The sequence below is a fragment of the Hypanus sabinus genome, chromosome 17, assembly GCF_030144855.1.
Source record: "Hypanus sabinus isolate sHypSab1 chromosome 17, sHypSab1.hap1, whole genome shotgun sequence".
NCBI classification, from domain to species: Eukaryota; Metazoa; Chordata; class Chondrichthyes; order Myliobatiformes; family Dasyatidae; genus Hypanus; species Hypanus sabinus.
The window spans coordinates 9,538,102-9,559,227 of record NC_082722.1 but is presented as its reverse complement, the minus strand read 5'-3'; the positions used below and the strand labels follow the sequence as shown (position 1 = coordinate 9,559,227).

At 43.8% G+C, this 21,126-nt stretch overlaps 1 long non-coding RNA gene across 1 annotated transcript in view; it reads left to right on the top strand.

Annotated features, from left to right (window-relative positions):
* Positions 1 to 14,040: 14,040 nt before the first annotated feature.
* LOC132406680 (uncharacterized) overlaps positions 14,041 to 21,126 on the top strand; it is a 32,545-nt gene continuing 25,459 nt past the window's right edge. Inside the window, exon 1 of the long non-coding RNA XR_009516221.1 lies at positions 14,041 to 14,361. This is a non-coding gene — a long non-coding RNA (uncharacterized LOC132406680). The remainder of the gene's footprint in view (positions 14,362 to 21,126) is intronic.

Below are 21,126 nucleotides of genomic sequence, written 5' to 3'. Positions count from 1 at the left end.
TCTGGCAGAACTGAGGTGTTTTAGAGAGAAGCATTTAATTACAGGAAGCATTCTAACAGAACAGGGTTCAGAGACTTGAGACAGCAAGCACATCAAACGGAATAACAGTAGCTAATCTTTAACGTCAAATAACTTATGCAGACCATTTTGGGGAAAATGGGAACTAACCACTTCCTGACGATTGAAAAAGTTATTTCCAAACTTGAAATTAGAAGGACAATGCATTTTAAAGCACAGAATTGTAGAGGGATTTTCCAATAAGTTTTTCAGAACCTGAAATGGGAATTCTGGGGAAGAAAGAAAACCAAAAGCTTTAGAATCATTTAGATGCAGTGGGGTAAGTTACATGGGGTGGGATAACTACTGAACTTGCTCACTGGGCCATTTGAACACTTGGCCATTTGAACATTTGGCCATTTGAGATCTTGCACACAAATTTCCTGAAGGAGGCAGAAGTGACTGCAGATGCTGGAAATCTGCACAAAAACTTAAGTAACTCTGCAGGTCAGGTAGCATTCATGGAGGGAAATGGACAGTCAATGTCTCAGGTCAAAACCCTTCACGTGTACTGGAAAGGAGAGAAGATGGCTAGCATGAACAGGTGGCGGGAAGCGATGGAACTTGTGCTAGCAGGTGAGGGTGAGGGAGGGGGGAGTGTGGGAACGATATAAAACATTGGGAGCTGATGAGTGGAAGGGACAGTCAACTGAAGAAGGTGGAATCTAATAGGTGAGTACAGTGGACCATAAAATAAAGGGAAATGTGTGTGGAGGGGAACCAGTGGGAGGAACGTGTGGTTAATTCCCTGATTTGCTTCTCAACAGTAACCACTCTTCAGTGAGTGCTTTAATGACTATAAAATATACTCAGTGGCCACTTTATTAGATATTTCCACTTAATGAAATGATCATTGAGAGTACATTTGTGGTCTTCTACCTTTGGAGTCTGCCTAATTCAAGGTTGTGTTGTGCATTCGGGAATTCTACACTGTTGGTTACGTGAGTTACTGTCACCTTCTTGTCAGCTTGAACTAGTTTTTCTCCACAGAACTGCCACTCACAGGACATTTTTATTGTTTTTTGCACCATTCTTGTAAACTTTACAGACTGTTTTGTGTGAAACTCCCAGGAGATCAGCAATTTCTGAGAGACTCAAACTATCCTGTCTTGTACCAATAATCATTCCACAGTCAAAGGCACTTCTTCCCCATTCTGATGTACAACAATTATGCATTGAGTTGCTGCCACATTGATTAGATATTTGCATTAATGAGCAGTTGTACAGGTGTACCTAATAAAGTGACCACTGAGTGCATGTGATATTCCGAGGTGTTGAATAATGCTTTCAAAGTGTAAGATCTTTCTTCCTCATTATTGGTTGTGTTTTTTGTTTTCTCGTTCATACTGAGTTAGATTCTCCTCTTCCTGACTAATTACTTTAATCTGCAGTCTGTTAACTGAGTCGTGTCAATTTTGTTTCTGCCCTGTCTTATTCATCATCTGTTGTCTGCAGTCTAATTCTCGTTTTTGCTCCCTGGACAAGCTTTCTCTGTCGGTAAGGGCTCCTAACCCAGTTGACATAGGCTTGTAGCAGACATTTTCTCTTGCTACATGGTACCTTTGTAAACAGTGATGAACTCAAAATGTTAGCATATACTGATATTTTTGCATTAGGTACAAATTACAACAAAATTGTCCTTTCAAATGGTATAACCTTTTGATCTGTTCTGAATCAAGTGTTAGCTCACTGTTATTTCAAAGTTCAAAGTCAAGTTATTATCAAAATATGTATATCACATATTACCCTGAGACTCATTTTCTTGCAGGCATTCACAGTAAATACAAAGGAACACAATATAATTAATAAAAAAACACAAAATAACAAGACAAACTACTAATGTGCAAAAGGCAACTAAGTTCAAAGTAAAATTTATTATCAGAGTCCATTCACGGTACCACATACAACCCTGAGATTCTTTTCCCTGCAGGCATACTTTGCAAATCTATAGAACAGTAACTGTAAACAGGATCAATGGACAACAAACTGTGCAATTGCAAACATAAATAAATAGCAATAAAAAATACAAGCATAGAGTAACAAGATAAAGAGTCCTTAACGTGAGACCATTGGTTGTGGAAATACCCAAAGTAGAGTGTAGTTATTCCCTTTAGTTCAAGAGCCCGATGATCAAGCGGTCGTAACTGTTCTTGAACCTGTCCCGAGACACCTGTACCTTCTATCAGATGACAGCAGCAAGGAAACAGCATTGCCTGGGTGGTGAGGATCTTCAGTAATGGATGCTGCTTTCCTACGGTAATATTTCGTGTAGATGAAGGGTTTTCCCCGTGATGTACTGGGCTGAATCCACTACATTTTATAGGATTTTCTACTCAAAAGGCATTAGTGTTCCCATACTGGGCAGTAATGTGGCCAACTGGCACACATCTATATAAGTATGCCAAGGTTTTTGATGCCATGCTGAATCGCCACAGGCTCCTGAGCAAGTAGCAGTACTGCTGTGCTTTCTTCACAATTATATTTATATGCTGGCTCATGGGCCTCTGGTTTCCCTCTCCTGAAGTCTATAATCAGTTCCTTGGTCTTATTGACTTTGAGTGAGAGATTGTTATTACACCACTCAGCAAAATTTTCAATCTCCCTCCTGTTCATCACCACCTTTGATACGGCCCACAACTGTGGTGTCGTCAGCAAACTTGTAAACAGGGTTGGAGGTGGGGTAGTTAGAGGCCTAATGTCTGTGAGCCCAAGTTTGCTAAAGGCCGGAGGCTGAAGAAGGCCTGTCCTGTGTTTATGTGTCAATGGGAAGTAGGAACGGGATTTGTTTTGCTGTTGCTGTTGTGCTCTGTTTTGTTCTGCCAAATATTATGGGCATGCTGTGTTGGCACTGAAATGTGTGGCAACACTTGCAGACTGCCCTGACACACCCTGGGCTGGGTCGGTTGTGAACACAAGCAACACATTTCACTGTATGTTTCCATGTACACATGATAAATAAACTTGAATCTTGACACAGAAGGTGGCGGGTATTTGGAATGATCTACCACAGGAGGTAGTTAAGGTGGGTACAAATTGCAACATTTAAAAGGCATTTGGGCAGGTTCTCTGGTAGGAAAGCTGTCAGTGATCTGGGCCTCATGCAGGCAATCGAGATCAGTGTTGGTAGGCATCGTGTTCAGCATGAAAGGGCCCAACTCTGTGCTGTTCAGTTGCAGGGCTGTTTAATGGCAAAAGAATGAAAATGGAGTTTGACCACGTCAACCAGGAGCAGAAGCAGGCCATTCAGCCCATCTTCACCCTTTCGATATAAATATTCCTCTGGTCTACTTAACTGCCCTTAATTCCTTCACTGGTTAGACATCCATCCTGGCTTTGAATACACTCAAGGACTTTCTCTCAGTTCCTTGTGCCAAGGAGTTTCACGAGCTCATAGTCCTCTGAGAGAAGAAATTCTCCCTCGTGGATCTTAGTCTTAAATAGTCAGTCTCTGGAGCATCCACTGCTTGCACTATACGTCAAAGTGCACACCTTCCAATCTCATGTTTTTTTTGTTTCTGACTGTATATCGTGAACCCTCGTGGATCTTAAATAGGGCTGCTCAGCCGAGGTGCAACTGCCAAAGGGCTCTCTCTGCCTCAGTCTAAGAGCCCTGTGACTGAATCAAACACCCACTACCCAGTATGCCAGCTTATGAACGGGGGCTTCCAGAAATTTCAATCCTTGATGGATTGGGGTGAGGGTCCAGTGGCTTGGAATGCAAGATGACTGGGGAACCTTCATTGTTGCAGCCTTACTCCACCTTCACTGACATTGTGATGTGTATCACTTTCCACCAGTTCCACCACTGAGTCTTGGTTGAATTGCTCTTTGCTTGGAATATCCCTCTTGACCTCACCAGGAGATAAACCCCAGACACAGACAGCATCGCTCTCAGGGTCTCAGGAACTCTCCACCACAATAAGGTAATGATCCTTGGAGAAGCAATCTCATCATCATAACACTCTCTTCCATCAGAAAAAAAAACGTGCAAGGCATCTTGGCAGCACCTCCTGATCAAAACAGTGGCATCTTATTTTTCTATGTCATTATCTAAGCTTGGGACTTTAATTATCACAAGGACCACGATTGGCACAGATGAATACTGGATGACATTGTGTCCAACAGACTCATGAAAAAGAGGAGGGTTTATAAGGAGCAGACCAGGTGAAGACCAAACATTAGAGTCTACTTGACACTGTCACCCAAACTTGAGGCCTGTTTGCAGAAAACTAAGACCATTAGATACAAGAACAGATTTAGGCCATTCAGCCCATCGATTCTGCTCTGCCATTTCATCATGGTTGATCCAATTTTTCTCTCAGCCCCAATCTCTTGCCTTCTCCCTGTATCCTTCCATGCCCTGACCAATCAAGAATCTATTGATGTCTGCCTTAAATATGTGACTTGGCCTTCGCGGCTGCCAGTTACAAACATTTCCATAGATTCACCACTCTTTGACTAAAGAGCTTCTTCCTCATCTCCATTCTAAAAGGACACCCTTCTATTCTGAGGCAGTGTCCTCTCGTCTTGGACTCTCCCACCATAGGAAACAGAGAACATGGAATAGTACAGCACATTACAGGTCCTTCGGTCCACAATGTTGTGCCGACCCTCAAACCCTGCCTCCCATATAACCCCCCCCCCCCATAACACCATAAACATTTCACTATTCGATAGATTTCAATGAAGTCATCCGTCATTCTTCTGAATTCTAGTGAATACAGGCCCAGAGCCATCAAACACTCTTCATATGACAACCCTGTCAATCTTGGAATCATTTTTGTGAACCTCTGTGAACCCTCTTCAGTTTAAGCACATCCTTTCTAAAATAAGGGGCTCAAAACTGCTCACAATATTCCAAGTGATTCTACACCAGTGTTTTATAAAGTCTCACATTACCTCCTTGCATTTATCTCCTAGTCCTCTTGAACTGAATGCCAACTTTGCATTTGTCTTCCTCACCACAGACTCAACCTGCAAAGTAACCTTTAGACAAGGACTCCCAAGCCCTACATGCCTCAGCTTTGTGTATTTTCTCTCCTTCCATTTCTTCTACCAAAGTGCATGACCATACTCTTCCCAACACTGTATTCCAATTGCGATTTCTTTGCACATTCTCCTAATCTGCCTACTACCTGCCCCTCCACCTATCTTCATATTGTCTGCAAATGTTGCAATAAAGCCATCAATTCCATCATCTAAATCATCGACATATAACATAAAAAGAATTGGTCCCAACACAAACCCCTGTGGAACACCGCCAGTCACCGGCAACCAACCGGAAAAGGTTCCCTTTATACCTGCTCTTTGCCTCTTCCCTACATGATATCAAAGAATACTGTGAACACTGGGGTCTACTTGAATCCACTATCTTCAATACCTATGAAGACATCTTTGGGTACAAGTCCAGAAAGCATCAGGGTTGGTTTGATGATAACAACATGGAGATAGAACAATTTATCTGCAAGAAGAGGAACAGGTTTTGTGCCTGGCAGAATGGCACCAGCAGCAAAGCCAAAAGAGAAACTTACTCCAGAGCCCAGTGCAGGAAGAGGCTGAGAAAGCTGGAAATCCATAGAGCAGCAGATTCTGGTGACATGAGAGGCTTCTTCAGTGGCACCAAAGTCCAGGTAACTGTGGATTAAAACCCCACTCCTCAAAGGATGGGTAGAACTTGAGAAAGAATCAGAAATATATCAACAATCTTGAAAGAATACTTTCAAGAATTTCTTAACTATGATAATGCTGCTGAAATAGGGGTTACTAACCAAATTCTGCTGAGACCTGTAAGTGAAGACATAGTGGAACCTCCCAGTATGAAAGAGGTTCATGATGCCATCAGGAACAACAAAGCCACTTGTCCTGACAGGATCCCAGCACAGATCCTCAAGGAAGGTAGACCCGCATTCCTGCACCATGTACACGCCCTGCTCCTGAAGGTCTAGGAAAAGGAACAACTGAGTTCAGGGATGCTCAAATAGTGACCATATTCAAAAAGGGAGACAAGGCTGATTGCGCGTTAACAGGGACATCAACAGGCAAAGTGCTTGCACATATCCTTGTCAACCGACGCCTTTCACCATCTGAAGTAACAGTCCCTGAATCACATTCTTCTTTCCACCCATCTAGAGGTATCACAGACATGATTTTCAAATTGCACCAATTACAGGAAAAATGCTGTAAACAAAGTCAACCCTTGTACTTGACTTTCATAGATTTGACGAAGTCATTTGATACAGTAGATTGCCAATCTCTTTGGTGCAGACTACCAAGGCATGGCTGTCCTGACAATTATTTATGAATGCCAAGGATACTGCATGATGGCATGTCAGCAACAGTACCACTGAACCCTTCTCTGTCAAGACCGGAGTCAAAAAGGCTGTATCATTATGTCCACCTTATATGCTATCTTCATTACTGCCATCCTTCAACTCATTGACCAAGACCTGCCACAAGGAATTAATCATGTATAGAATGGACAGCAGGCTCTTCAACCTCAAAGCCAAGAATAAGGTCACTGCCACTACTATCATGGAGTGGATTACAATGCTTTAGCAGCACGTTCTGAGGAAGACCTCCAACATATCCTGAATGCATGTGCCAAGGCATATAGAGCTTTGAACCTTCTCTTGAATTTTAAAAAGACACAGGTCCTGTATCAGCCACTGCCTAACCAGTTCTCCATAAAAATTGATGATAGCATCTTGAATATATAGACCACTTTCTCTACCTTGGTAGCATTTTCTCCTCAAATGTAGACATCAACTTGGAAACTAACCACTGCCTGAGTAGTTTTAGTGGAACCAATGCAAATTAAGGAAAGCAGTCCAAATAAAACCTTTGGTCTAGAGCAGTTGTCCATGAGCTGAATCATGGATCAGTAGACACCTGAAAGCTCTGGGACATACTACCAAAGAGCCTTACAAAAGGTTTTGAGGATCAGCTGGAAGGATGGACACACTAACACCAGCATACTGGATGATGCCAACATGAACAGTGTCTTCACCATGATAAAGCAACACCAACCCCAATAGATAGGTAATGTCATTCAGATACTGAACACACATCTCCCCAAACAGACCCTTTACTCCCAGTCAGCGAGCCCCTGGTAGCAAAGGAAACACTTCACAGATAACGTCAAAATCAGGCTGAAGAAATTCAACATTACATCTAAAAACTGGGAAGTCAGTAGATACACCTGGAGGAAATACGTTCAAGAGGGAGCTGCACTACATGAGAGTGGCCTCTGCTGTGCCATCAAGAACAAACGGCAGCTTCAGAAGGAGAATCTGAACAACCAAATGAGCCAACCACTAACCACAGTCACTACTTACTCGTGCCCACACTGCATCCGAATATGTGGCTACCAGACTGGCCTCTACTACTATCTCTTCAGTACTCTAAACACCAGTGATTAGAGTTACGACCCCTTTGACCATTGGTACCAGGGATACTCATACAAACTTTCAACCCTCCTGCTGGTCCTTCTCTGAACTGCTGCCAAGGCTATCAGACTGATTAATTCACACTGACACAATGATATTTCTAAGCTATATTGACCATTCTGATGTATATCTTACTGTACATACTATTTATTATTAATTACTATAATTTGCATCTTCAGACGGAATGTAACTTAAAGATTTTTACTCCTCATATATGTGAAGGATCCAAGGAATAAAGTCAATTCAATTCAATTCAATTCAAATGAACAAACATCATATTTTCACACATGATACTCTATTTTTCAACTTCTCTCTGCATTTATTTAACAGATCAATTTTTCTCCATTAACCAGTTTTGTCCTCCTCACAGATTCCCACTTATTTTTAGTGAGATTTCCAAGTTTTCTAGTACCTGCAGGTCATTATGTAGAATAAAACCCCATTATTCTGGCATTTTCCAAGACTTCTCTGATGGTGCAGGACCAGCAGCTTTTTCAGACCTTAAGATGTTATTTTATTAATATTTTGATGGACTTCCAATTCATTTATTTTAAATATTACACAATAGAATAATAAACTTTCAGTAAGTTTAAAGGAAGTACTGTATAGGAATTAGTACTGCTGAGGTTCAAGGGTAAGCAAGAATTTTTTGAAGTGGACTCCGTCTATGACATCAGAAATACTGTTTGAGGTTTTGCAGCTGCTGGAAATCTGGAGCAACACACAAAATGCTGGAGAAACTCAACAGGTCAGAAGCAGTAGAGGGGAATAAGCAGTCGATATTTCAGGCCATGGATTTCAACAGGCTGATTGTTTATTCCTCTCCATCGATGCTGCCTGACCTGCTGAGTTCCTCCAGCATTTTGTGTGTTGTTCTGGATGACAGCAGTTTGAAACAAGCTTGAAACATGGGCTGTCAAAATATTGTCATAAATACAAGAAGGAATCCAGGCAGAAAAGTGTCATAAAACAACTGATGAAATCAATGGTGACCAAAGGTCTAACGTGCTTGAGGCGATTGCAGGATAGATTAGGGGAGGATGGTAGAAGTAAGGTTCTTCCACAGAGAGGAGTGGCTGCCAGGGATGGTGGTGGAAGCAGATACATTGGGGTGCATTAAAGAAACTTAGATAGGCGCATGGATATAGAAAAAATCAGAGCTACTGTGTGTAGGATTAGACTGACCTTGGAGTAGGTTATATCGTCATGGGCCAAAGGGCCTGTATTATGGTGTTATTCTGGTCCTATGTTCACCTGATTCTTCTAATATCTGAGGAATGCAGACCCAATCTGTCCAGCTTCTGCTCTCATTCAAGGAATTAGTCTAGTGATCTCCTTTGCACTCTCTCTAATGTGACTATATCCTTTCTTCTAGGACATAATCCCTGCATGGTATTCCAGGTATGACTTCACCAACACTCTCTATAATTTAAGTAAAACCTCCCTATTCTTAAACTCCAACCCCTTTGCAATAAAGACGCATATACCATTTGCCTTTAAAGCTACTTGTTGCACCTGCCTGCTAACCTTTTGTAATTCATGCTCTGGCAACACAGAATTAATTTGGTTTCACTTGATAAAGGCTTGTGTTGTTTGGGTGGCCCCTTCCAGGCTAGTGCAGTCAGAGCAGCCTATTCTAGCAAGCTTTGTTATCTTTGGTTCACAGTTGAAATCGAATGTTAGTTAACATGTCCAGAGGTGCAATATTGAAATGGATGCTCTCTGTAGCAGATAGGTCTGCAAGCTCCACACAGAGAGTTAGTTGCTAGAGGCCCAAACTAAAGTGACGAAGTGAATGGACAAGACATTGCTTTCAGACCACTGAGTGGTCATTAAAATCAGCTGGTCTATCTCCAACAACACACACAAAATGCTGGTGGAACACAGCAGGCCAGGCAGCATCTATAGGAGAAGCACTGTCGACGGTTCGGACCAAGACCCTTCATCAGGACTAACTGATAGGAAAGATAGTAAGAGATTTGAAAGTAGTGGGGGGAGGGGAAATGTGAAATGATAGGAGAAGACCGGAAGGGGGGGGATGAAGCTAAGAGCTGGAAAGGTGATTGGCGAAAGTGATACAGAGCTGGAGAAGGGAAAGGATCATGGGACGGGAGGCCAAGGGAGAAAGAAAGGGTGGGGGGGAACCCCAGAGGAAGATGGAGTACAGGCAAACAACTAAATATGTCAGGGATGGGGTAAGAAGGGGAAGAGGAGCATTAACGGATGTTAGAGAAGTCAATGTTCATGCCATCAGGTTGGAGGCTACCCAGCCGGTATATAAGATGTTGTTCCTCCAACCTGAGTGTGCCTTCATCTTGACAGTAGAGGAGGCCATGGATAGACATATCAGAATGGGAATGGGACGTGGAATTAAAATGTGTGGCCACTGGGAGATGCTGCTTTTTCTGACAGACTGAGCGTAGGTGTTCGGCGAAACAGTCTCCCAGTCTGCGTTGGGTCTCACCGATATATAAAAGGCCACACCGGGAGCACCGGACACAGTATACCGCACCAGCCGACTCACAGGTGAAGTGTCGCCTCATCTAGAAGGACTGTCTGGGGCCCTGAATGGTGGTGAGGGAGGAAGTGTAAGGGCAGGTGTAGCATTTGTTCCGCTTACAAGGATAAGAGTCAGGAGGGAGATCAGTGGGAAGGGATGGGGGGGACGAGTGGACAAGGGAGTCGCGTAGGGAGCGATCCCTGCGAAAAGCAGAAAGGGGGGGAGGGATGGTAGTGGGATCCCATTGGAGGTGGCGGAAGTTACGGAGAATTATACGTTGGACCTGGAGGCTGGTGGGGTGGTAGGTAAGGACAAGGGGAACCCTATCCCTAGTGGGGTGGCGGGCGGATGGGGTGAGGGCAGATGTGCGGGAAATGGGAGAGATGCGTTTGAGAGCAGAGTTGATGGTGGACGAAGGGAAGCCCCTTTGTTTAAAAAAGGAAGACATCTCCTTCGTCCTGGAATGAAAAGCCTTATCCTGAGAGCAGATGCGGCGGAGACGGAGGAATTGTGAGAAGGGGATAGCATTTTTGCTAGAGACAGAGTGGGAAGAGGAATAGTCCAGGTAGCTGTGAGAGTTTGTAGGCTTATAGTAGATAGGCCGTCTCCAGAGATATATCCCCAGGGCATATTGAAAATCCGGACTCCAGCACCATCAACGTGGGTTCCCATGACCATGGCCAACTTCAAAGCTATTGCGCAACCACCAACTGCAACTCCAGCCTTGAACTCCAGGCCGGGTCTTCACATGCTGCGATTGTGACTCCCGTCTCACCTTCCCCCACTACCACTCTGCAATCCCCTCTCCCTCAGATCCCATCGTCAGCTCCTGGGCCTCAGAGGCTCCATCTTCCTCTCACCCTGACCCTTTCCTCTCCACCGACACTACCAGTCTCCCTCCCCCTCTGATCCCATCTCTCATCCGTGCTGGGTCTTTACCATTCCCATGACCTTCAACTTTCTGAGGCAGAGCGCTCTGTCCTCAGTAAGGGCCTCACCTTTGTCCCCCTTTGCCCACACCTCAGCGAGTTCCGCGTATGCCATGATGCTGAACTCATCATCTTCCTCATGATGCTGACACTCCCTTGTCCACTCGTCCCCCCCATCCCTTCCCACCGATCTCCCTCCTGGCACTTATCCTTGTAAATGGAACAAGTGCAACATCTGCCCTTACACCTCCTCCCTCACCACCATTCAGGCCCCAGACAGTCCTTCCAGGTGAGGCGACACTTCACCTGTGAGTCAGCTGGTGTGGTATACTGCGTCCCGTGCTCCCGGTGTGGCCTTTTATATATTGGCGAGTCCTGATGCAGACTGGGAGACCGTTTCGCTGAACACCTAAGCTCGGTCCGCCAGAGAAAGCAGGATCTCGCAGTAGCCACACATTTTAATTCCACATCCCATTCCCATTCTGATATGTCTATCCATGGCCTCCACTACTGTCAAAATGAATCCAAACTCAGGTTGGAGGAACAACACCTTATATACCGGCTGGGCAGCCTCCAACCTGATGGCATGAACATTGACTTCTCTAACATCCGTTAATGCCCCTCCTCCCCTTCTTACCCCATCCCTGACACATTTAGTTGTCTGTCTGTTCTCCATCTCTCTCTGGTGTGCCCCCCCACCTTTCTTTCTCCCGAGGCCTCCCGTCCCATGATCCTTTCCCTTCTCCAGCTCTGTATCACTTTCGCCAATCACCTTTCCAGCTCTTAGCTTCATCCCACCCCCTCCGGTCTTCTCCTATCATTTTGCATTTCCCTCTCCCCTTACTATCTCTTACTATCTTTTCTTTCAGTCCTGATGAAGGGTCTCGGCCCAAAACGTCAACAGCGCTTCTCCTATAGACGCTGCCTGGTCTGCTGTGTTTTACCAGCATTTTGAGTGTGTTGTTGTTTGAATTTCCAGCATCTGCAGATTTCCTCGTGTTTGGTCTTTCTCCATCCTGGAGCTGGCCTGGCTTCCCAAGTCAGTCTGTACAGGGGCTTTCTGGCTTATGGATCACCTGATGAAAGGAAATCTAACTTTTTGCAAAATCTCTCATACATTTTAAATAATTTTTCAAGATTATAGTAAATATTTGATGGTTTTAACATCTGGATGTAGAATATATTAATTTCATTATGGGTAGTTAATAATGATTATATATGAGTGTGGGGAACTGTCGTTTGTGTTGATCTCCTAATGTAAGGGGGTACAGGGGAGGGAGTGCATGAGTTAGGATATTTTGGCAGGTGGTGGAGGAGTAAGAAATGTTAGCCTCCCAAATCTGCACTCCCCCCTCCATTTAATGAAAGAATCGAAGCATTGGTGGTGTGAGTAGAGTGAATGTGTCAGAAAATGAATGTGTTGGTCTTACAGAGAAATCAGCTTAAGAACAGTTCGCAGGAAAGTAACCCTTATTTGACCTGGGTTTAGTCTGGATGCTGCAAGAATTCAACAATGGCTTTGTGCTGTTTCATTAACTGGTTAGCATAATGGTTTAACTGTACCTGAGACCTGGTATCAAATTCCACCTATGTCTGTAAGAAGCTTGAAAGTTCTCCGTGTAACCGGGTGGATATCTCCCACATTCCAGACACTTACAAGCTAGTAGGTTAATAGGTAACATGGATGTAATTGGGCAGCACATGCTCACTGGGCCAGAAGAGTCTGTTACCATGCTGTGTCTCTAATTAATTCATAATTAACTGTTGTCCCATCACACATGCAGAAGAATTCAGTTTTGGAAAAAGGACAGAAACTATACTTGTAATCTTCCCTTCCTTTTTCACTGCACCCAAAGTTATGGCATTAAATCAAAGGATCCCTACATGGGTACAGTGCTGTAAAGCGGATGAGTTAGAGATTGTGATTGTGCACCTCATGGCAAAGCCATTAGCCCAACAGGATTGAGCAAGCACAAAATGATATTGAAGATGATGTACTTTATATCTGAACATTATAAATACATTTTAGCCTGTCTGCAACTTCTAAATCACTCATAGTTTTTACATAATTGTCTTTCAATTGCTCAATTGGTGTGAAGTAATGAGCAGTTCCATGTGAATATATTTAATTACATCCCCTTCTAACTTCTGCCTGCTTTCCTAAGTGGAATGAAATTGAAATTGTTTTAGCTGTCACATGGGGTAGGAAGATAGAACAGGTATGGATGCTCATTGTGTTATTATAGTGCAAGAAAATTAATCATAATCAATATCTAGGAGCCTTACCATGCACAAATTCAAGGAAATTGTCTCCCTGGGCTGATTAATTTCTGCTCCACTATTGTAAGCTGAAACTAAAATTGTGATTACAGTAATAAAACTGCTCAAGCATCAGCAATAGCTTTATTAAAAGATCAACTCTAAATTTTAGCCAATCTTGCAGTCTCTATAGGATGGATCTCTTGGTTATCTTCCCTATTCTCCTGCATGTATGCCCATTAGTCCTTTTGTTGATTATTTTTTCCCACTTGAACACAAAGTTTCAGTCATTTGTGGAAGTGGACATCTAAATATCTTTGCTTCAAAACAGTTCCCAGATCCAGCATTCCACGATGCCCACATGTTTAATCTGCTGCAGTTAGGAACACCCGATAAATCTCTATATCCTTTGCAAATGATTACTTCTGTCCTTACTACCTTGCTGGCAGTATGATATCCACATTTCATTTTTTCTTCCGATTCCATGCCTCTGCCTATTGCCCCCTGTGTCCCTGTCACTCCCCTGTGCATGTGTGTTTCTCCCTGTCTCTTAATTTACCATTCTCTCTCTCTCTCTCTCTCTCTCTCTCTCTCTCTCTCGCTCTCGCTCTCGCTCTCTCTCTCTCTCTCTTGCTCTCTGTCTCTCTCTCTCTCTCTCTCGCTCTCTGTCTCTCTCTCTCTCTTGCTCTCTGTCTCTGTCTCTCTCTCTCTTGCTCTCTGTCTCTCTCTCTCTCTCTCTCTCGCTCTCTGTCTCTCTCTCTCTCTCTCTCTCTCTCTCTCTTGCTCTCTGTCTCGCTCTCTCTCTCTCTCTCTCTCTCTCTCTCTCGCTCTCGCTCTCTTTTCTTGGGAATACAGCTGGCTGCTGGTGAATGTACCTTTTTTCAATAATAACTTCTATTGGAGTTTAAAGATCAGAAAGTGACGCTTGAGTGATTCAGGGAGGTTGCAAGATAAAAACAAAAAGTGGTGTTGATGAGAATCATAGAGTATTTGTGGTTTCTCTGACTTGAAATTGCAGGGTTTTGCTGTCCAGTGCTCAGAACCAATAGTAGAAGTTGTTTAAAAAAGTAGTCGAGTCAGGCAGAGGGGAAGGGTGAAGCAGAGTGTAGCAGTGATACTGACACAGTGCGAACAATTCACCATCCAGACCGAAGGCACCAGAACAGGAGAGGTGAGTATGTATTTTGAATGCCAATGACTTGTTCAAGGACTTTGAGAGGGAACGACTGGTTACTTAATTAGGAAGGAGCAAATTGTGCAGAGTCCTTTTCCTTGCTCTCCCATGTGGGTTGTGTGCATGTGTTTGTATGCGCAAATGTGGCCATTTGGCTATGGTGCTTATGTGCTTAATCAAACACAAAACAGAGCAGGATAAAGAAGAGGCTGCAGAAATGGAATCTGAAGCAACTCACAGACTGCTGGAAGATCTTAAAGGGCAAACAGAGACTGTGGGAGGAAAGGAATTGGCATCTAACAATCAAAGATCATGCATCAGTATTGCTCATAAACGGTACAGCACAGGAACAGGCCTTTTGGCCCATGATGTCTGTGCTGGACCATGATGCTAACCCAAATGAATCCCCACTGCCTGCACATGCCCTATAACCCACCATTCTCTGTCAACTTATGTTCATATTATTCGTTCAATGTTCACTGCTTGGGATGCACAAGTCAAACAGGGGATCGTCTTCAGACCTCCCAGTCTCTTTGGGACTTTCACTCTGCCTTTGAGTAAGGCACAAGAGGACTTAAGAGGGAATGTTAGGATAGCAAAGAACCCTAGCAGTTAGCACAATTGCTTTACAGTGACAGTGATGACTGGTCAGGTTTCAATTCCTGCCGCTGCCTGTCAGGAGTTCCTATATTTTCTCCACAACTCCAAACTCTGGTTTTCTCCCACATTCCAGTGGCGTGTGGGTTAGGGTGGCCATGCACTGTTGGTGCCAGAAGTGTGGTGACACTTGCAGACTGCCCCAGCACCATCCTCTGTGACTTAATTTGATGCAAACAGTACATTCCACATTTTGTTCTACATATAACAAAGTTAATCATTAAACATTATTTAAGAAAATTCAGAGCTCTTAGTTCTCTTTTTCAAGGTCAGTTACTCCTGCAGTATCCAGAATGTATAAATTGCATTATACAAAGGAGATGCATTCAGTGAAGTCAGCTTGCAAAACCAATGCATCAGTGTCCCCAAAAATTAAGCAAGTGAGATTAAAATCAGAAGGAGAATTTATTTCCCATTATTTGCAATAGTATTTACTAATTGAAATAGTGCTTCACTGTTACAGTACTGAATAGATTCAAGCTGACCTTTAAGTCTTAACAGGTAAGTCATGCTAATAATTCCAGGAGAAACAGGGATGGGGATGGTGGAAGAAATACATGCGCTGCTTTTTGTCCCACTTTGTCTTTGTTCTTTTCCTGACTGACAAAATGGGTGGGGTTAATGAGTCTGCAGAGTGTGAGATGCACAGGGAGCAGAGACAGTCAGTATCTGTATGGTGAAAGGGTGGAAGTTTTTCTGACACAGGGAGTGGTGGGTACCTGGAAGGGTTCCCAGTTGGTGACATGACTGTCACGTTGAGGAAGTGTTTAGATCGGTACATGTATATGCAGAGAATGGAGAGATAGGGATCAATTGTAGGCAGAAGGGATTTGTTTAATTTGGCATTGTGGTTAGCATGAACATCGAGGGCTGAAGGGTCTGTTCAAACCATAAAGCAACTGATCCTAAATCACCACCACAGACAGTAGATAATGGGTAATGAGGCCCTGGGGGTTTTCCTCTTCACACCGTCCTGCCAGTGCACAGCCATTTCAATTCTCCTTCCCATTTCCACACTTACATATCTCCTCAGCCTGCTCTGCCAAATCGATGTTTCACATGCTCATGCTCCACCTTCCTCTCCCATCAGCTTCTTTTGTCTTCAGCCCTTTATCACCTTTGCCTATGACCTCCCAGCTTCTGACATCACTTCCACTTTACCTGCCCTCCCACTCACCTGGATCCATTGATCATTTGCTAGCTCTTGCTCCATGCGTTTCCCCCTCCCTTTTTGTACTGTCACCCTCCCTCTCATCTTTCAGTCTATATGAAGGGTCTCGACCCTAAATATCAACTATTTCCCTCCATAGATGCTGTCTGGTCTGCTGAGTTCCCCCAGTGCTTTGTATGTTGCCTCGGATACCAGCGTCTGCAGTTTCCTTCGTGTCTTTACTTTTGGCAGGCAGTCACTCAGCAACTGATGTTTGGTGGCAGTTAGTAATTTAGAAAAAGAGCAATGGTTGTCTCGATGTCCACTGTGGCTCATTTCAATCCCTCTGCCAGTTCCACATTGCTTCTCCTCTTGCGTGCCACCCTTGGAGCAACCTTCCCCTTGTGTTCTTTGTACTTACCATGGGTTACTAAGAGCAAACCATATTCTGGAAGAATTAAAACTAGAACTTTTATTTAACAGCAAACAGCAACCTCTTTTAACACACGAGCTTCTCAATCATTCTGTCAGTTCTGTGCATGCTCACCTCATGGTCCAATCACGTTCTGAGACATCACCACACCCCTGGCTCCCATTCTGTCTATACCCGGACAGTACTCTTTCAAATCCTCAGGCCTAAATACTTAGCTTGTTGCATTCAGCCCAGAAGACAAACACTATAACTGCTCACCAGCGTTGTCCACACACAGCAGGTTCCTGCAGGGTGGGCCTTGTGCTGATGTATCTTTGTTCTGGTCTGGCCCTCAAAGCCTGACTGATTTCCTCATTCACTGCACTGAAGCTTCCGGGAGGTCCCAGAGTTCAGTATCACATCATTTCCATTACAGAAGTGACCCAGGAGTGCATAAAGCAACTGATCCTAAATCACCACCACAGACAGTAGATAATGGGTAATGAGGCCCTGGGGCCTCTTCACACCGTCCTGCCAGTGCACAGCCATTTCAATTCTCCTTCCCATTTCCACACTTACATATCTCCTCAGCCTGCTCTGCCAAATCGATGTTTCACATGCTCATTGAAGGGAGATCACGTCGCTGTTTACAGAATTATGATGGGTATAGATAAGCCAAATGCTATTTCCTTTCAGATAGCATGAGTCTAGAATTAGAGGTGATTAACGTGCAGGGTGAAATATTTAAAGGGAATCTGAGGGGAAGTTTCAGAACTCAGAGAGCGGTGTGAGTGTGGAACAAGCTGCCTGCAGAAGTGAAGGATGTGGGTTTGGATAGGTACGGGGATGAGAGAGGTATGGAGGGCCATGGTCTGTGTGCAGGTAGATGGGACCAGTTTAGTATACACTAGAAGGGCTGAAGGGCCTTTCTCTGCACTGTGGCAGTCTATGACTCTATTCCAAGATTCAGTGTGATAAAGTTTGCCAGCTCAAACTCACGGAAGATCATTGAAACCTTGGAAGTATGAGAGCTCCATCCCTGGACTGGGGTCACCATAATGCAGTGGTGAAGGTCAAGGGGAGAGGCAGGGACTGAGCATCAATGTGCAAGTGTAGAGCATCATATCAGATGAAAGTGGAAATGAAGCTGGAGGAAGCTGCAGAGGATGGAAATGTGTGACTCAAAATGGCAGGTGTGGATGTCTGATGATAATGTAGTGTCACTGCTGGGAATCCCATTCCAGTGACAAGTAAAGAACATTGTGAGCAGGTTTGCATGCAGAAAGTCTTGATTTCCCTAACTAAATATTAAATACTGTCAGACAGCAGGCGAATGTGTCTGCATTGAACAAATACTCATTAACAGCCAGTTAATTAAGTAGAGAAGAGTGAGAGACATCTTAAGTGTGTTTATAGAACAACTTGACACTGTGCTGTCTTATCCCCATGTACTTCCATATCAAGGACGTGGTAAAGCTTATTTTGGTGGATTTATGAATGACTGCACTCTGCTGATTGGTCTCTGGAGGAATGTTTATGGTTTTGCTTTATTTCAAGTGGTGAAGGAGGCAGTATAACGGCACTAAGTATGTAGCATGCTGGTTGGCAGAAGGCTATTCCAGTTTGCAGGGCTCAGCACCAGCACTGTTCTGTAAGGAGTCTCTATGTATTCTCCCTATGGAATGCATGGGTTTTCTCCGGGTGACCGGGATGGTTAATTAGTCATTGTAAATTACACCATGATTAAGGTTAGGGTTAATGAGGTTGTGGAATTGCTGGGCCGACTCTGTGTTGTATTGCTAAATAAAATAAAAACTAAATATTGTTTTTGATGACTAGGTCCCCAAGAAGTATTAGTTGAACATTCTGCATTTTTATCCACTGCAAAACCTAAAAGATTTTTCAGTGAGTTCTTGGTTATAAAAGCTCATTCTTGATGGTATTTTGGTAAGTGATAGGCTGAGATGGGTGACAGTTTTAAATCCTCGCAGTGAATGTCACCAATGACCTCTGCCGGTCCATCCATGTACATGCCACAGCCAAAGAAATGCACTAACACCTTGACTTCCTGAGAAGCCTAAGAAAATTTAACGAGCTTCACTAACTTATAGTGTTGCACCACAGAAAGCATCCTATCCAGATGCTACATGGTTTGTTGTGGAAACTGTTCTGCCTGAGACTACCAGCAACTGCAGCCTGTTGAGGGGCAAGAACCTGGTGGAGTTAGCCCTGAGGCTCATGTATTCTCTTCCTGATGGCAGCAGTGAGAAAAAAGCATGGCCTGTGAGGTGGGGATCCCTGCTTTCCTGCAATAACACTCCATGTGGATGTGCTCAGCACTGAGGAGGGCTTTACCCGTGATGGACTGGGCGTTCTCCACTACATTTTGCAGGTTTTTCCATTCAAGGGCATTGATGTTTCCACACTAGGCTGTGCTAAAGCTAGTCAAAATATGCTCCACTACATATCTATAGATGTTTTTCAGAGTTTTAGATGCCATGCTAAATCTTCACAAACTCGTAAGGAAGGAGAGGTGCTGCTGTACTTTCTTCGTAATTGCACTTTCGTGCTGGGCCTACTCTGTGCTGTATCTCTGAAATGATAACCTTGAGGAATTTAAAGTTGCTGACCCACTCTGTCTCAGATTCCCCCAATCAGGACTGCTAGTTTCCTCCTCCTGAAGTCAATAATCGATGTTGCTGATATTGAGTAAGAGGTTTTTGTTTTGGCACCACTCAGCCAGATTTTCAATCTCCCTTCTATATGCTGATTCATCACCACCTTTGATTTGGCCTATGATAGTGGTGTCATCAGCAAATTTGGATATGGTATTTGAGCCACACAGTGATCAGTGAGTAGAGTAGAGGGCTAAGCACACACCCATGTTTGTTGCCAATCTGAACTGACTGTGATATGTAAGTGAGAAAATCAATGATCCAATTGCACAAGGAGGTATTGAGGCCAAGGTCTTGGACCTTATTGATTAGTTTTGAGGGGTTAATGATGTTGAATACAGAGCTGTAGTTGATAAAGAGCATCTTGAGGTATGCACCTTCACTGTCTAGATGTTCTAGGTTTGAATGAAGAGCCAATGAGATGGCATCTGCTGCAGACCTGTTCCTCCAGTAGACAATTTGGAACAGATCCAAGTTGCTTCTCAGGCAGGAGTTGATACATTTCATTACCAACCTCTCAAAATACTTCAACACTGTCAATGTAAGTGATACTGGATGATAGTCATTGATAATCATTGCTTCTTCTTAGGTAGCAGTATAATTGAAGCCTGCTTGGAGACTGCTAAAGCAAGAGGCTAAAGATCTCAGTGAACACTCCAGTACAGATTATTAGTACTCAGCCAGGTATCACATCATGGCCAGATGTTTTCCATGGGTTCACCTTCCTGAATGCTGCTCACATCTCAGCTTCAGCAACTGAAATCACGGGATCATCAAGGGCTGTCTGAGCTTGTGGTGGTTCCTCCATGTTTTGATGGTTGAAGCCAACATCAAACACATTGAGCTCATCTGGAATCAAATTTCTGTTGTCATCTATGTGGCTTAATTTTACTTTTATGAGGTCGCATCTGTTGAGCAACTTTCATTGATTCAAGTTTAGTCTGGAATTGCTACTTTGCCCGTGAGATGACTTTCCAGAGACCATACCTGGATCTCTTGTAACTTTCTTGGTTGCCAGACTTGAATGCCTCTGATCTGGCCCTCAGCAGACTGTGGATCCCGTTGTTCCTCCAGGGATTCTGGTAGGGGAAGACTCTTAATGAATGAGCAGGGACACACTTGTCTATGACTTTTTATAAAGTCTGTAACAACCATCATTCAGATCCACAGATGACTCCTTGAACACAGCCAAGTGCAGCAACTTGAACCAATCCCAGAGTCGTTCCTCAATTTTCCACAAACACCTCCATGTTGTTCTCCTTAGCCTCAGACTGTATACAGGTAGGAGAAGGACAGCCACGTGTTCAGATTTCCCAAGAGCAGTATGAGCAGTAACCAGTTGGCATTCTTTAACTTAGTTTATCAGTGATATACTGTGCTGGGAACTCCAGTGCTACAGGCTATATGCTGATGGTAATTGGCCAGTGACTTCTACAAGCAAAGTTGATTAAAATCCCCGATTATGATTTGAAATGCTTCAGGATGAACTGATCCTTGTTTGGTGATGGCATTATGCATTACCTCCAGTATAGTCGGCTGATGTTGATATGTAAACTGAAGTCAGCATCATGGAGGAGAACTCTCTTAGTAAATAGAATGGTCAGCATTTGATCGTTAGGTATTCAAGGCTGGGGGAATCGAGAGTACAACAAAACCGCCACATTGGAGCACCACAGAGAATTTATCATGAAGCACACACCTCCTCCCTTTGCCTTTTCCAAATCAGCAGTTAGGTCCATCCTGTGTATCGAGAAGACGTTCAACCTGCTTGCTGTATCTAGCATACTGAGTAAGCCACATCTCAGTAAAACAGAGAACACAACAATTCCTCACTTCCCATTGATACAGTGATCTTGCCCTCAGATTTG